The following is an 18,570-nucleotide window of genomic DNA, read 5'->3' on the forward strand; positions in this document are numbered from 1 at the left end:
ACGGATCGCTCCCACGCCGCCGTCCTCCGCTTCTTGGATCCGCCGGTACCGGGTCCCGTCACTTCCGGCGGACGTGGCCAATTGTCCGCATGAGCAGGGGCTCCCTCCATACTCTTACGCGTGCAGCTGCGCAGTATGCAGCCGCACGCGTAAGGGTATGACGGGAGCCCCTGTGATGCGGACAATTGGCCGCGTGCTGCCGCCGTATGGCCAAAACTACGGGACCGCCGGATACAGGAAGCGGAGGACGGCGGCGTGGGAGTGATCCGTGCGTATGGGGCTGGAGGAAGCCCCAGGTATGTATAGAATCTTTTTTCTGGGGCCTCTGGTTCCCTTTAATATTATGAGCAATCAATATCAAACAAACAGACAATAGGGGTTTTCTTGGAACCAAATGTTCTCTTATTTATTCTTCATTCATAAAGTCTTCAAATTGCGGACATGTCGTATGGATACAAATTCAGAGTTCCTATTCACACAAAAGACTGCCCGACACGTGTTTCATGGCCAAAAGCTGCTTCCTCAGAGGCACACTGTGTACAAACATCCAATGGTCCAAAGTCAAGACATGTCATGATCGCTGCTGCAGCAGGCATTGGTGGAAGTAGTAGTGCTGCAGCTCAGGTAGTTCTGATCTCTTTCCATGCAAGCTGCATAGCTTTGTCTGCCTTTCCCTGCTGTCAACTTGTGACTGATTATCATTCACCTGTGTGGGAATCTGCATGTCTGCTCCCATTGGATGACCTCAGTATAAAGATCTGCTTCCTGCAGGACTCCTCGGGTTTTCATAGCTTCAGTTTAAGCCTGTCTTGCTGTCGCTTCAGCCCCCGATCGGGTTTCTTGCTCTAAAGATACTTTGCTGGTTTTGCATCATATATTGGTTCATTGCCCATATATATGCATACCAGCACGTTTATTATTTTCCTGGTATTCGTGTTACGTTGATACATCAGTGACGCTGATATATACGTACACGAACTGTTTATATCCTGTGTTCAGTTAGTCAGTTCTAGCACGTTGATCACCCGTGCTGAGCTAGTTATCCTGTTCCTGGTCCCGTTTGTGGATTGCGTTCATCTCTGCGAGGAGATAGCGAATCCTTCTGAATCCTGTCCTGTTACAGTTTGTGGATTGCGTTCATCTCTGCGAAGAGATAGCGAATCCTTCTGAGTCCTGTTCCCTGTATTACTCCAGTCCTAGTCAGCGTTCCTGCTTATGTCATATATCGGTTCATTGCCGATATATACATATGTTAGTCAGACGTTACAAATAGTTTCATTGATAGCTGTAATTGTAATACGCTAGGAAAACATACTTATTGTATATTTGTCTGTGTTACGTTCATCTATCTTGATCCTGCTATTTCCTGACTATCCTGTCCTGTCTTTGTGAGGCACGCCATCGCTGCAACGCATTGGCTGCCTCATTCCAGTCTGTCTTGTTGTGGACGCTTGCTGTCACTAAGTAGCGGCTAGCTAGCAAGCGTTCATTCTGTCTACCTGTCCTGATCTCCTCATTTCTGGTTTATGCGCTCAGCGCTACTTTGCGCTGAGACGTTATAGCGAAAGCATTGTTTGTGGCTGTCGGATCTGCACCGGCTCTGTGCGCCACAATCTCCTTTTGGAGTCAGTCCTCCCCTCCACTATACTGGGGATAGCCTGTTTCCTTGTGCTAGTGTGTGTACCTCCTCCACGTCAGCTCATGCGTTGCATGCTGACTGTGGAGAATACACCACCAAGCCTTACACCACAATCTGTATAGCAAGAGAAAAAGGCTCTCAACGATGGTTCCATGTATCCATGGACTAAAGGAGGTCCTTTTTCTCTTGATATACAGATTGCGGTGTCTTTGGACTTTGGGTGTTTGTACACAGTGTGTCTCTGAGGAAGCAGCTTTTGGCCATGAAACACGTGTCGGGCAGTCTTTTGTGTGAATAGGAACTCTGAACTCCTTAAACATTGGCCCTTATTCAATTCAATTTTTTTTCCCCATAGGAGAAAAATTTTCACCTGTTTAAAAATTACTTTTCAGAACTCTGCAATTAAAAAAGTACCAAAAAGAAAGTGAAAAGGTGCAGTCAAATTAACGTATATAAGTGTATTTTCTGGTTTGCTTATGGCTTTAAAAGCATTTTATTGATTAGGTTTGAAAATATCAACTAAGGGAAAAAAAAAAAAAGTGATTTCAATAGGTGCCATCGACTGGAGTTAGACAGTTTACCATTTGGTGGCAAGTATGCATGGGTCATATTGGACCATACTAAAAGTTTACTGAATTAAGTTTTGTGACTGAAGGCATGTGTATGACTACAGTGAATACCCATTAAAAAAAAAAAAAAAAAAAAAAAAAAAGTAACTCAAAACTGAGCAAGGCTAATTCTATCAGCAATCAGGAAAAAATGAATGTAAACAGTGTAAAGAACCAAAGTAATGGACAGAATTTATTTTTCACAATTCAGATACTGTATGCTGGGAACTGCAATAAAAGTTATCTTCTTCACTGTCTGAACTCTGCTGTTGGTTGTGTCAACTTGACTCAGGTGTGTCCAGGCTACTCAGGTGTGTCCACTTGACAACTACCATACTATACTTTAGAATCTCAGCAGTGCAGAGGAAGTCATATACAGTGTTTCCCTGAAAATAAGATAGTGGCTTATAGTAATTTTTTGTCCAAAAGATGTGCTAGGACTTATTTTCAGGAGGGGTCTTATATTTCTATCAGGAAATGTATCAGCAGAATATTTCCTGTCCCTTTGTATTGTGCTGTGTGTCCTCCTGCCTTCCTCACTGTTCCGCCTCATCCTCTGCTGGATCCAAAGCTATGCTACTGTACTGATCAGGCACCTGCCCTGTCATCCCTGCACACAGCTGATAACCTTGCTGTGTGCCGGGATGACAGGACCTGTGCCCGATTGGCACTGCACCGCTGTGTCCCTGCTTGCTAGTTGCCTCTTCCTCATTTCCGGGGTAGGGCTTATATTTTGAGCATGCTTGAAATTCCAACTAGGGCTTATTTTCAGGTAAACATAGTATCTATATAAAGAGGTAGGGCTTCCCAAGTTGACAAGCTGTGTCTAGAGTTCCTAAGGCTTTACAGAGGTGCACAGCTGCAGGTATGCACAGCTTTACAAGGGTTTTTTTTTTCCTTTTTAATCAGAAAAGTTAATTTCCAAACTCAATATTTAAAACAAGCTACATTATTACTTTGAACAAGGAAAATCCTGAAAGCGTTTGCATTTATGTGTTTAATTTGGGGTTTAGTTAGGCTTTAAATAAAGCCATGTCAAGCTTGTAGGATTACTTATCTTTTCCAAATGACCTAGCAAGAAAACATCAGTAAATAAGGCCCAGTTTGTAAAAACCCTTCCATTCACATTGCTAATATGCAGTTGTGTCTAGATCTTACTTAATGGATGCTGGTAGTTCAGAATATAATGAGCTTCCCAGGATCCATTTATTAGCTGCATTCTTTATAAATTCCAAGCTCAAGTAAACAAAGACTTCATCTCCTGGGTATACGCTATACAAATAAGCACAGCAAGAAGACAAAGACAATTTCATAGCTGACAACAAAAAAAGGTTACCCAGACAACAAATCAGCGAATGCCTGCAGGCTGCAGAAAATTCATTTGAAAACCGAGCATTTGTTTAGTGCAAGTTTACAATAAAGTTAGTATCAGAACTTCTATAAAAAGGGTAGGTATGTAACTTAGAAATTGAGGAATAGCTCTTAGAGGACCACTGCACTGATACAAGGCACTCAAGCTTAAATCTGAACATTTTTATGGGAAATGTTATTTTATTTACACATTCATATAGCACTGACAATTCTGCCATAGTACAGAACATCAGATTGTTAAATAATTTACAATCCCATAGGGGAGTTTACAATCTAACGCCTCTATCAGTTTAGGGACTGTGTTTTAGCAGAAGGCAATGCAAGCAAACCTAAACCAAAGTTTAAAATTAGCATTTAAAAAGGTTGCTTTCACATTATAATACTTTTTTTGTTAAAGCAGATCCAAGATGAAAAACTAACTATAACAAGTAACTTCTGTATATACAGTATATCTCTCTCTCTCTCTCTCTCTCTCTCTCTCTCTCTCTATATATATATCTCTTATCTAAAGTTTAGATCGTTTACACTGCATATCTAGCTGCAAAAGTTTAAAAAGTGTATGATTATTTATTCCTGTGATACAATGAGGGCAGTCACATTCTTTGTCATATTGTCACAGTCTAGGCCAGTTCAGATCAGAAATGCGGATGGCCATGCGTGCGGAACGCGTGCGGACCGCAACGCGTACGAACGCATGGCCATCCGCGTTTGTGTGCGTTGCGTGGCTGATCCCATCACTGAAAAGTGAATGGGACAGCCACGCGTTTTTGCAAAATCTGCGTGCAGCATGCGTTCCCGGACCGCACAGGTCCGGAACGCATGCAGTGTGAACATCAGACATTGCACTCTATGCAATGTCTGATGTCGTGCGTTCTGGCCACCTGCACGCGTTTCCAAAACGCGGCTGGAAACGCGTGCAGTGTGAACGGGCCCTAAGGGCTGGAGATGGTATCTGCTTTCTTGTGTGTAAACTCAGTCCCCTCTCCTCCTCCTTCCTCCCTTCTGCCTTTAAAGTCAATGGCTAGTAACACTTCCCCTCCTCCTGCCCAGACTGAGATCCTGTAAAGCTACATACACACGTCAGATTTTTGCAAACGACCGGTCGTTTGGACATCAAATCGGGCATGTGTACAGTGTCGTTCAGCTGATAAGACTGGACTTGAGCGATCCGCGGCTCAAGTCAAGTCTTATCAGCTGAACGACAGACTGTACACACGCCTGATTTGACATCCAAACGACTGGTCGTTTGGACGTCCAAACGACGGGTCGTTTGCAAAAATCCAACGTGTGTACGAGCCTTAAGCCCTTGCTATTGTCTGAAAATGCCTTGGCACTCTGAAAACCTGTGGGCATGGCTTGTTTAGTTTATAGGGAATTAAAGTATTAAAACAAAAAAAAGTATTTGGCTTGAGGAATGCTGTATAAAGTATAGGAAAGGGACACAATTATGCAATGAGTAAAAGTTTATCTCGGATCCACTTTAAGGCTGAGACTACCTGCTGATGCTTAAAGAGAACCTAAAGTCAACCAAAAAATAAAATTAGATTAACTCACCTGGGGCTTCCCTCAGCCCCCTGCAGAGGATTGGTGCCCTCGCAGCCCCGCTCCGATGGCCCAGGACCCGCCGGCGAACACTTTCGGTTTGGCCGTCACCGGCCGACAGGCATGGGAACGCGAGTGATTGTTCGCGTTCCCAGCCTGTATATCGCCCCCTATGCTGCTATTGCGGCCTCCTGGCATTTTTTTTGTTGCCTTTAGGTTCACTCTAATGTGTTCATAATATAACAAAATAATGGAAACACCTAACATATTGGCATCATAATCTTCGAACATGTTTTAAGCAATCAAAACTTGACATGTTAAATTATTTGTTTATTTTCTGTTATTTTATATGTTTAATTAAATTAATTGTGTTTTCTTTTACAGATATTTAAACAAAAGTTGGTTATAATTTATAAAAAAGGCAGACTTTCAAAGAGGCCAAATTGTTGGTGCTCGTATGGAAGGCGCTACTGTAACAAACTGACCGAATGCTTGGCATTTCAAAAAGGTACTGTCTCAAAAGTAATGACTGCCTTTGAAAGAGAAGGAAAAAAGTCCTCAGCAAAGCACAGTTGTGGCCGAAAATCAAATTTGTCTGAGAGAGACCGTCGATTCCAAATCGAATTGTTAGAAAAGCTTGCAAGACCACGACTCCTAAAATCACTGCAGAGCTGAACGAACACCTACAGAACCCAGTTTCCACAAAAACTGTTCATTGGGAGCTGCACAAATCTGTATTCCACGGAAGAAGTGCAATTAGAAAACCTCTGCTCTCAAAGACAAATGTTTCAAAGCGTTTAGAGTGGTGTAGAAACCACCAGAATTGGTCCCTCGAGCAGTGGAAATACGTGATTTTCTTTGACAAATCATCGTTTACCTTATTTCCGACCTCTGGCCGAGTGTACGTTTGGAGACAGCCGAAAGAAGCATTTCATCCAGACTGCCTTCTCCCAACCGTAAAACATGGCGGGGGTTCTGTGATGATCTGGGGTGCTATTTCTTGGAAATCTGCTGGGCCAATGATTTCCCTTCATGAGAAAATTAAAGTGGAATATAATCCAGAATGTATTCTTTGCTCTAAAAGATTATTTACAGCATATAATATACTAATGTTTTTTTTTTTTTTTTTTTTAAGTAAAACAGCATTCAAAGGGTTACATCACAGGGCTGACTCTTCTGCAGGGAGAACCCGCATCCGAACTGCTGTTAAGCTTATCTTGTGTACACATTCTTTACTTGATACATTTATGTAAACATTCTCTGGCTGTGCAAGACTTCAGCTGATGAGTCCTGGGGTGAAACACAGATCAGAAATCACTGGTGGCTACATTCACAACAGAATTACAACAGTTATGAATAAAATGCACCAGCAGCTTTAAAAATAAATTAACTGAACTTTGGGAAGTTATGTCTAAATGAATAACTTGTGCACAAAAAGCAAATATGATAATTGTATGGGTTATAAAAAAAAAAAAAAAAAAAAGTAGGAAAACACACATTTTTGTTGAAAATGTTGTCAGAGTTTTAAACCGCTTTAACAGCAGAGACCATTTAGGAATTTTGGGCAACCAAGTTCATCCTATGGTTCAAGAAATGTTTCCGGAGGGGAATGCTATCTTTCAAAATAATAATGCCCCAATCCATACAGCTAGAATTGTTAAAGAATGGCATGAGGAACATTCACCTCATCTGGCCACCACAATCCCCAGACCTCAACATTGAGCATTTATGTTTTTTTTTAGAGATTTAAGTAAGAAGTCGATTTCCACCACCGTCGTCTCTAAAAGAACTGGAGGGTGTTTTGACTGAAGAATGGGCTAAAATGCCTTTGGAAACAATTCACAATTTGTATGAATCAATACCTCAGAGAATTGAGGCTGTAATTACCGCAAAAGGTGAACCTATACCATATTAAAATATATTTTGTTGATTTTCAAGGTGTCTACATTAGTTTGTCCATCCCCTGTAGAATAATCATATCAAGTTTTCAGTGTCACTTTAAAATGGATTAAAAAAAATAAATAAACTAAAACAATTTTATATGCAAATCTAATTCTAAATAGGACTTTTCTAGAAACTCATTCTTTTGATTATAAAAAGTTTAAAAATCTAGGTCTGAAGTTTTGGATTGCCTCAGGTGAATAACTTCAGCTTTTTAATAGGTCAAGACAAACCTTGACCTATTGAAAATGTTATCTGTTCCCTGCTCTCAAGTGTTTTTCCTCAGCAACACCGGAGTGTAACTTCTAATTACTGGTAGTTACCAGTGAGAGGCAGGGAACACACTAAGCAGAAACGCTAGCGTTGCGGAAACCACTGCGAAAACGCACATAGTGCAAGTCAACAGGCCACATGTACTTGCGTTATGCAATGTGCGGTTTTAAAAACACTGGTTTTGTTGCATATTTTTCAAAAACGCACATAATGACAGTCAATGGTGACGCAGAGACATTGCGCTTTTTTTAAAAATAAAAACACAAGTTTGATGATGTATTTCCGCTTCCTATTACCATAAAAAGCATATCAAAAACACAAGCAAAATGCATATGTGAACTGCAAACACATTAAAACGCACGCAAAATGCAAGAAAATGTATGTGCGGGGGTGTGCCAATCCAGCCCCGCGATCCCGTCTAAAAGACGTTCAAAGACCGGTTGCTAGATCGTCAGACGGTAGTGATGTGACAGTGTGTGCCAATCCCGTGTAATCTGCTCCCATTACCAATCGGGGAATAGTCACCTCCGATGGTTGGAAGTATGGTGAACAGACTGACGCTACAGATTGTGGACAGCGTAGCGACAATATGTAATGTGACAATCACTCACCAATCCCGTATTACTAGGCCACTGTTGCAATGCAGGTCTCCTGCACTAGAGACTTCTCTAGGCAGATTCACTGTGTGCATAGTAAACTGTTAGGATTGGTTGGAGGTGCCCACACATGTACAATCCCTATTGTGTGTACAATCGGTAAACTAAAAATATTGATTTTGTGCTGGAAAATCGGGTAATTTCACTGCCACCACTCTCATGTTAGGGAGGAAAGAGACTCCCGCTAGCTATTCCTAGAAGGAAGAAAACTGTTATTTACAACCTATAACTAGCAAAACAACAATTTATAAGAAAATAATAAAACAATGCAGTAGAAGGACTCCTCAGAGGGTAGATCCTTTGTACCAATCATCAGATGACCAGAACAGGCACAAGACTGAACGATAAAATTGTTAGTTTTATTCTAAAACTACATAACTCACAGTATACTTTAACCCACAGATAAATATACCTGTCAGACAGAACACATTGGTTTGATAGAAAAAAGGGGAGAGATGAAAAGAAACAGAATGTCTTAATATACAGTTCAAATACGGTTATTGGTAGTCCATGCGGCAATCGCAAGTCTTTGGAGAAAGTCCAAGATGGCCGATTGCCATGCTCTTTTTGGGAAATAAGCCAAGTGATTTTGCCAGTGTCCAGCTGGCTGTCGGTATGTTATTCGACAAAGATTTTAGATGAAGGACCTTGACATAACATTTATATCTTGCTTTTCTCCTGGCGGACTCAAAGCGCCCAAGAGCTGCAGCCACTAGGACGCGCTCTATAGGCAGTAGCAGCGTTAGGGAGGACTTGCCTAAGGTCTCCTACTAAATAGATGCTGGCTTACTGAAAAGGCAGAGTCGAGATTCTGTTCCTGTTTTGTCCGGTCTCTGTGCCCATAGGTCACACCAAGAAACAGAATGCATATTCACACTTAGCATAATTTTACAAATCATTTGATATGAAACATGATGACAATGGATGGCTCATAACACAGTTTTTGACTTCCACCGTTTGTAGCACAGGTTCTGGAAGATCCAGATGGTTGTAAATCTCTCAGGACCAGTGGCACGTGAAATCCAACACACTCTGCGAATTTGAAGGACCTGGTAGCCTTGTAACACCGGAAATATTACAAAACTGTGCCCATTCTTAAATATAGTTTTTAAGGTTGGTTGAACTTTTGGAAGTCCCCAGCTGAAGTGATAGGGATCACTCCTGTCTCTGTCAAGTCAGGCCAGAAGGCAGCTACGTGTCGGAAACCTGCTGGGTCGGTTCGTAACAGTCTAGAGAAGGATGCTTTTTATGAGCTTCTGTCCACCTAATCTCTGATAGATGGCCTAAAAACTCTTCCAGGGATGCTTGTGACCAGCTTTTCACACTTAGGTGTAAGGTTCGGTAACTAGAAGCTATCAAAGAGCCAGGGAGAAGAGACGGGAAAAAAAAAAAAAGTTGAATAATAAATAAAAATGTCATTTTGGTTACTTGCAATGACATTTGCATTTGTGACTTAAATGGCGCACACACTGTTTTCTCAGGAACCGTGTGAGCGTGACACCTCCTTCTGGGGGGGGGGGGAAAAAAAATTGCGGAAGGACTGGTCACACAAGACCACGACTGAAGCAATACCAACTTGCTACTTGGGTTCATTACAGCGGGAAAGCCTGGGTTCCACATGACCTTGTGAGGTTGCCCTTTTTGTGTTGGTCGGTAGTTTAGCCAGGATGCTACAGGGCTTGGCAAATTTCCTGTAGTACCCCACTGCTCCCAGAGAGGCCTGTACCTCTCTCATGACAATCTGATCTGCGTCAGGTTCAATGGTCAGATTGGCTGCTGACAGGGATGAGTGATCGCAGTGTTGCTTCCATGTCGGGCAGAACACAGGGATGTCATCTGGGTACGTGAATGTACAACCGTGCTTGCCTCCCAACAGGTCGTTCCACGCCTGTTGAAAGGTGGCTGGGGAATTAATCACACCAAAAGACAGCCGCTTGAGGAGTTTAAGTTAAATGGCAGGAGAAATGTGGATTCCAGGTGCGCCTCAGGAACGGTTGGAATCTGCCAGTATCCGTGCTTCTGATCCATGATTGTTAGATAGTTGGCTGATGCCAGCCAATCCAACAAATCACCGAGGGGAGACATGGGATACGCATCGGTTATTGTGAGGTCGTCCGGCCTCCCATAGTCCTCACAGAACCTGGCGGCCTGTGGGCTAGATGATTTGCAGAGGACAGCCATCTGTAAAATCTCCTCATACTTCAACTTTACTTCTGCTTGCACCTGAGGAGGGGTGTGATAGGGGAGCTGCCGTAAGGGCTTGTAAGTCCCTGGGTCCCTTCTGTGAATTGCTGTACTTTTCTACCCAAGGTTTTTGTGAAGGTTTTGCAGTGCGCTTCAGCGAGGCCTTCTGGGAGTACGTGAGGGGTGTGTGTGTGTGTGTGTGTGTGTGTGTGTGTGTGTGTGTGTGTGTGTGTGTGTGTGTGTGTGTGTGTGTGTGTGTGTGTGTGTGTGTGTGTGTGTGTGTGTGTGTGTGTGTGTGTGTGTGTGTGTGTGTGTGTGTGTGTGTGTGTGTGTGTGTGTGTGTGTGTGTGTGTGTGTGTTTACATTCCCCTCATCTGCCAATTCTCGCGTGGCTATACACTCCTAGTACTTCCTGCGTTTTGTCTGCATGGGCTTCTAACAATCCACATGGACTATGCTTTCACCTGGGGTGTATGCTGCCTGGGGAATGGGTCCACTGGAGTTATTACCATTCTCCCTGTACACCTCTGATTGAGCTTCCGCTGCTGGTGGCTTAGCGGTTTGGCCACTAAGCACACGCAGGTTGGAGTCGCACTGTAGTATCCTCACGGATGTGGGTCTACAAATCTCAGCCAGCTGCCTAGCCCTAGAGTGATCAGAGGTCAGCTGCTGAAGATCAAACTCTGGGGTCAGAGCTGACAGGAATGCCTGTATATGCTCTGAGCTCAGGTTACCAAAAGTACTGTGCAGGTATACCACAATAAATGTGCGTGTGTGTGCGTGTGCGTGCGTGCGTGCGTGCGTGCGTGTGTGTGTGTAAAATCTAATTTTTAATTCACAAAGGTGTTATAGATTTATTGAACGTTTTACAGATAAAACATTTGATAAATTTATAACACCTTAGTGAAGTCAAAGTTAGATTTCGTTCGATAAAGTGTTTGATAAGCTTTATGAATTGAGGCCATTGCTGGAAGCCAAACCATACTTTGGACTGCTGTTTGTATGGCTTTGGCTTAAATGAACTGTGTCTGAATAAGCTGGACTATTACTACTGCTATATGGACTACAAAGCTGAAGTAAGCTTGCCATTTATTTTCCAATTTGTGCTGGAGTTAGCTGTTTATATTACTGCTACAAAATAAACGGACTTTGTGTTTTATACAACTGTGTACTGCGTGCTGGCTGCGATCCCCTAAACTTCACAGTAGTTTTAGAATAAAACTAACAATTTTATCATTCAGTCTTGTGCCTGTTCTGGTCATCTGATTGTTGCTACAAAGGATCTACCCTCTGAGGAGTCATTCTACCGCATTGTTCTATTATTTTCTTATAAATTGTTTTGCTAGTTGGGTTGTAAATAACAGTTTTCTTCTTTTTTTAGGAATAGTTAGCGGGAGTCTCTTTCCTCCCAAAAAAACAAGAGTGGTGGCAGTAAAATTACCCGATTTTCCTGCGCAAACTTGATATTTTTAGTTTACTGATTATACATACAATCCAGATAGTACATGTATGGGTACCTCCAACCAATCTTAAATGTTTACTATGCACACAGTGAATCCGCTTCCAGAAGTCTCTAGTGCATGAGACCTTCATTGCAACAGTGGCCTAGTAATATGGGATTGGTGAGTGATTGTCACATTACATATTGTCGACAGCGTTGCGACCAATCACTCACCAATCCCATATTACTAGGCCACTGTTGCAATGCAGGTCTCATGCACTAGTTGGGTTGTAAGAGTGTGCAAAGCAGTAATCAAAGCAAAAGGTGGCTACTTTGAAGAACCTAGAATATGACATATTTTCAGTTGTTTCACACTTTTTGGTTATGTACTATACTTCCACGTGTGTTAATTCATAGCTTGGACGCCTTCAGTGTGAATCTACAATGTTCACAGTCATGAAAATAAAGAAAAAACTCTTTGAATGAGAAGGTGTGTCCAAACTTTTGGTCTGTACTGTAGGTGCACAGCAATTTACAGTTGTAATAGTGGAATTTTAAAGTGGCACTGAAGCGAGGGGAAAAATTATAATATAATGAATTGGTTGTGTAGTACGGATAATTACTATAACATTAGTAGCAAAGACCATATTCTCACATTTTTCATTTCAGTTATATAGTTTTTTATAACATTGCATCATTTTCTAATATTTGCAGTTTACACACTACTCAGCATTCTAAATGATTTTACAGAGCAGCCTACTGAATTTTTGAACCCTTCTCTGCAGAAGAAAAACCAAACACAAAACAAAACCTGTGAAACACGTAAGATAACAAGCTTCAGAAGACAGAGCTCTCTGGGAGTCATGGAGCTCAATGGCTCTTTTGCATAGATAACTGGAGTTTCTCAACTCTGTACAACCTGTACTGGACCCAACAACCTGTACTGGAAACATTCTCATTATGTCTCTGCTCCTAATGCTGGGAATACATGGCTCGCATTTTCACGCTCGATTGTGCAGGCGACTTTCTTATCTTCCATTCGTTTTTCTTATCTTTTCCCATTGTTCCCTATGCAAAATCGAGCATAGAATCGATCAGGCGGGAGATCGGACATGTCGGAAATGATCAATCGAGCCATCTAAATGGCGCAAAATCGAGCTGTGTATTCCCAGCATAATGTTTTATTTCTTAGCTGTACTACACATACCAATCTTTACATGATAATTTTTTTTCGCTTCAGTGTCTCTTTAAGGTTGTGGAACTCCGCTCAAACCTCCAACCACCGACAGTGCAGGGCAACAGGCCGCTCCGACCCAAAATCCAAGGCAATAGAAAGTGAAGTCCGCACGATGTCGGTATGGTCAAACCGGCTTTATTGTATCAAACACATGGGCTAAAAACAACACCAAATGCTGACATGTTTCGGACGTCACACGTCCTTAATCATAGCATGGGTGCAAGTGAACAAGGGTGGTCTTTAAATAGAGTTGCACCACACCCAGTATCACAAGCTCAAGGCTCCACCCTCACAAAGGAGTGTGTCGCATACATCTTTGGGAAGTACCCCAAACACAATAGTAGGATAAAAACACATACAAAGTATAAAATATAAATACATATAATTAAATACATTGTAAACCTATTGCAACAATAGATATGGCATATAATAACACAGTACTATAAATATTGCACAAAGACAGACCAAAAATGGAAAATGAAAATAAAAAATGAATAATGAAAAAATTAGGCAACGCAAGGACGGTAACACTATCAGGTAACTGAATATAGGTCCCATCTTGTATTAAGACCTCTTGGTGAGCGAGTCCCCAACTGGAAAATCCAGTATGCTTCTCGAGTGAGGAGACGTTTGTAAACGTCGCCTCCTCTCAAAGGTCTGCTGACACGCTCTATGCCCTGAAATGAAAAAGAAGACATGTCTCCTGAGTGGACTGATCTAAAATGCTTGGCTACATTGGAAACCTCCAAAGTAAGCCAGCCAGCCCCTCTATAATGTTCGCCCACCCGTTGTCTGAGGTGTCGGGTAGTGCACCCCACATACTGTAATTGGCATAAAGAACAGGAGACAAGGTAGACAACAGACTTAGTGTGACAATTTATGTATTGTCTAATGGGAAACATTTTCCCATTAGAAAAAGAGACAACGGAACGAGTGAAATTGTGTACACCACAGTAGTTACACGTGGAAAAATTGCATCTATAGGAACCAGGGGTGGTCAACCAACACGGTCACTGAGAACTACTAGAAAACAAACTGGGGGACAAAATACTCCCCAGTGTGGGGGCCCTTCTGCTAGCAAAACTGACCCCCTCTTTGAGAATCTCATTAAAAGTGTCATCGGCCTGCAAGACTGGCAGACATCTTTTTATAGTCCGTGTAACCTGTCTATACTCCTGACTGTAGGTGGTCACAAATATTGTGTCCCTAATAGGCTGAGAACGTGTCATACGAGAGCTAGGGCGTAGGAGTTCATCCCTAGCTCTCATAACCGCCTGTTTCCTCCCCCTCTGTATCATCCAGCTAGGATACCCACGTTCCGTGAGACGGGAGCCTACAGCGTCCAACTCCACCCCAAGAGCCGAAGGGTCGGAACAGTTCCTGCGAATCCGGATGGACTCGCCCACCGGGACCGCCCGAATGGTATGAAACGGGTGGCAACTGTTCGCTCTCAGGGTGGAGTTGCCACTGCAGGGTTTGCGGTAGGTGCTGGAGACCACAGAGGCCAAGCCAGGGTCACCCCTAAGAGTGAGGTCAAGATAATTGACCTCAGTTGGTGACCATTGGAAAGTGAAAACAAGATTCAAAACATTATCATTTAGGAAGTCAACAAATCTAACAGCCTCATCGAGCGTGCCGTCCCAGACGACCAACAGGTCGTCTATATACCTGCCATACCACACAATGTGACTCGAAAAAGTATTAGAATCGGCAAACAAGTGGAGCTCCTCCCACCAACCCATATATAGGTTGGCGAGTGAGGGTGAAAACTTTGCACCCATCGATGCTCCACGGCGCTGTAAATAAAACTCAGAGTCGAAAAGAAAATAATTGCGGGTAAGCAGGTAATGGGCGGCACGCCCGAGAAAGAACTGGAGGTCATCGGAGAAAGCCGAATATCTGGCCATATGGAAGTCCAAGGCATCCAATGCTAAGGAATGAGGAATGCATGAATATAAAGATTTAACATCTATGGCTATCCAACTATAATTGCTCCGCCATTGAAAATGCTGTAGACTACCAAGAACATGCTTGGTATCTCGTATATAACCAGGAAGGCGTCGCACTAGGGGTTGTAAGTGTTCATCCACCCAGTTCCCCAGACGCTCCCCCAGAGAGCCAATGCCGGCAACAATCGGCCTGCCCTCTGGGGGAAAGCCCTGTTTGTGGATCTTAGGTAGGTGGTGAAACACTGGTGTAATAGGAGATGGAACAGCCAGATATTGTGCTACGCGCTTGGAGTTTCTCAACTCTGTACAACCTGTACTGGACCCAACAACCTGTACTGGAAACATTCTCATTATGTCTCTGCTCCTAATGCTAGGAATACATGGCTCGCATTTTCACGCTCGATTGTGCAGGCGACTTTCTTATCTTCCATTCGTTTTTCTTATCTTTTCCCATTGTTCCCTATGCAAAATCGAGCATAGAATCGATCAGGCGGGAGATCGGACATGTCGGAAATGATCAATCGAGCCATCTAAATGGCGCAAAATCGAGCTGTGTATTCCCAGCATAATGTTTTATTTCTTAGCTGTACTACACATACCAATCTTTACATGATAATTTTTTTTCGCTTCAGTGTCTCTTTAAATTTGACCTTTCATAATGGGGAAAAAAAAATAAACAATATGGAGTGGAATTGTTGGATGGGAAGGAATAGTACAGAAAGCACAGTGGTAAAAACAAATGTGATTATAAACAAACTGTCACATATTTGGCAGATCCACGGACTGCAGAAATCCTATCAAGTCAAAAGCAGAGTGAAGATTAGTCCAGGCACCTCTGGGAAGCAGGATCAATGCCAGGGCAAAGTATCATCTATGTCCAGTGCAGCAGGCTGTACAAACAGGACTTGGTTACTAATATTTGATGAGAACGCACTTGGAACAACGACAATCATGCAGAAGGCAGTGAGACAACACTGATATCTGTCAGACATGACTATGGTAATTTGTACTGAAAACATCCTTCTGGCAGACGTTTTGCATATATTCCTTATGCAGATAGACCTGTGAAATCACTTTAGGCTTTTTTAAATTAGATCACTGCTGTATATTCATAAACTGCACTTAATAAAACCACACATACATCTTGATTAGGTGGCAGCAGTCAATGTTGTCTTTGCTCTACAGTAGCTCAGGGATTTGGAGTTTAACAACCTCACTGAGGCTCCCTCTGCCAGCCTGGGGGATTACACAACAAAGCATCTCGTGTGAGATGTCAAGATGTCCAAGGTTATTTATAACTGGAAAGCCTATCAAATGATTAAAGGAACAGACCTCAGCAGTCACTACACTGTATATGGTGTGGTGGCATTCCATATATTACTTCACTCTTTACAGTTTGAACTTTACATACAATACATGCAACACGCACACACTCTAGCTAGTAAAGAAGCCAACTCACAGAACTAGTTTGACTAATATATATTTTATGGCATCACATTCACAAAGGGTAAAATTACTTTCAATTATTTTCAATAGTGCAGCATAGACTATTTATCAGACTCTTCATTAGGAACATAACTGAAAATTAGATTCTAATGACCTGCTGCGGTATATTCTGTTTTATTACAATGGTTAACATCAAAAGCTCATTAACAGAATTCAAAATCATAACAATAGCACTTGAAACAGAGGTTTAAGGCCTTAGAGGATTATGAAGGCATCAAAATAAGATAAACAGCTAAACTTCTATAGTTTGTGCTCCTGTGACACAAGAAATAATAGCTTCCTGAATGTAATTCATTAGTTATCTACCATTGAGGAGGATAAAAATGGGGAAAAAAAAAAAAAAAAAAAAAAACACACACACACACACACACACACACACACACGGTAAATGAAAAAAAAAATACTTTGTATATTGTATATGTTACGGCCAGAACTCGAAGTTTGGCCACTTCGCGTTGTGGTGGGGAGGCGGAGCCAGCGCCGGGGAACATGATCGGAGCCGCCAGGATTCGGCTCATTTCGGACAGCACATTGACCGGCCAGAACCCGAAGTGGCCAGCCCCAACGCGAAGTGGCCAAACTTCGGGGTTCTGGCTGTAACATATATACTAAATCATACATAGGGTCAAGAGCTCCAGCCAACTCTTTCCAGCTTACTCAGGCTTCCTCAGGTCCTAATAAGATCAGGCTAAGAAAACAAAATGCTTTAAAATATTTCCATGAAAAGATCCAAAATATTGTCCGATAGCCAAGTAATCAGAGTGCACAAAATGACCAAATGTCTTTGGTCACATGACCAGGGCTAACTGAATTCACTGTGGGCAGGGCTCCTGCTTGGACTGCAGCATGTTGCTTTTCAAGGGGCAGGTACAGACTCCCTCTGAGAAGATTATAGCCTATAACAGGCTATGGTACAGGAAGAGGCCAGTGTCTGGACTCCTGAATAAGTACTTTAAAAGCAATGTATTTAAGAGCAGCAAATCAAGGAGCATATGAGGGAATGGAGAAAACAAAAAAGCACTCCAATAGTGCATTAATTTTTTTTAATGAGGCTATGCAATAGAAAATTGCACTTACATTTAGGTTTCTTTAAAATCAGCGTGTAGTGGCCTGCCCACAATCGTAACCCTCTGCCGTGGTCTGACCAGGACCCGGAGATGCGACATTGTTGTGCCACGTTCCGCTGGCTGCGGTGTCGCCAGGAGGGGAAGGAGGGGCCATTACCGCTCACGTAAATGCCTCCACGTTACAACAGTGTAACGTGGAGGCATTTACATGAGCAGTCACGCCACCTCCTTCCCCTCCTGGTGACACCGCAGCCAGCGGAACAAGCCAGACCGCGGCAGAGGGTTACGATCATGGGCAGGCCACTACACGCTGATTTTAAAGAAACCTAAATGTAAGTGCAACTTTATATTGCGTTTCCGCATTAAAAATTTTAATGCACTATTGGAGCGCTTCTTTTTTGTTTTCTCCATACACTTCAGTACCTGGAATCCACCCAGTGAGAAGCAGCTCCGAAGTGCTCCAAGGAGAACACCTGTCATTTTTTGCATAAGTGACTTTAGCCTAGCTAGTTAGCGCAGGGCATTTTTTCTTTGACAGTTTGTTAGCATATGAGGGAATGTCTGACATGTTGATCAAAGCTGGAAAGCTGAGGATCCCTGCATATTACTATGGTTCATACTGTTCAGGCATGTATTATGGGCATATTCAGGCTCACAAGCACTATGCAGATAGTGGGTGGGATTGAAGTCTGGGACCCAAGCATTACTTAGGCACCATCATCAGTGTCCGATCAAAAACTCCTATTTAGAGGTCTTTTTTGCCTGTAGCATGGACAAAGCTATGCTCACTCTATAGTTCTCAGTGGAAGCAAATCAGCATAATTAGCTGTAATAAGTTGCATCATCTTCCCAAAGCTGTTCTATTACACAGTGGACAGAGATTGGGGAATATTTACTGAAATATTTCCGAAAGCATTTATAACCTCTGTGCAAAGCATATATTGGAAACAAAAACCAAAATATAATATAATCATACATACATACACACACACACACACACACATTTTAGTTTTCGTTATTTTCGCGATTGAAATTGCCGCGGCCACGATTTCGTGAAAATAGAGAGAACTAAATCGTAGGGCGACGATTTAGGTGTCGTCAGAAAGAGGAGAAAGAGAGCTTCAAAATGATATCCATCTTTCCCTAGTTACTTGTA

General features: G+C 42.5%; 1 protein-coding gene across 1 annotated transcript in view; it reads right to left on the reverse strand.

Moving 5' to 3' along the window:
* Positions 1 to 18,570, reverse strand: part of PPA1 (inorganic pyrophosphatase 1) — a 141,199-nt gene that overhangs the window by 98,810 nt on the left and 23,819 nt on the right. The gene's annotated exons all lie outside the window — the stretch shown is intronic.

This window comes from Hyperolius riggenbachi, chromosome 10 (genome assembly GCF_040937935.1).
Source record: "Hyperolius riggenbachi isolate aHypRig1 chromosome 10, aHypRig1.pri, whole genome shotgun sequence".
Lineage (NCBI taxonomy): Eukaryota > Metazoa > Chordata > Amphibia > Anura > Hyperoliidae > Hyperolius > Hyperolius riggenbachi.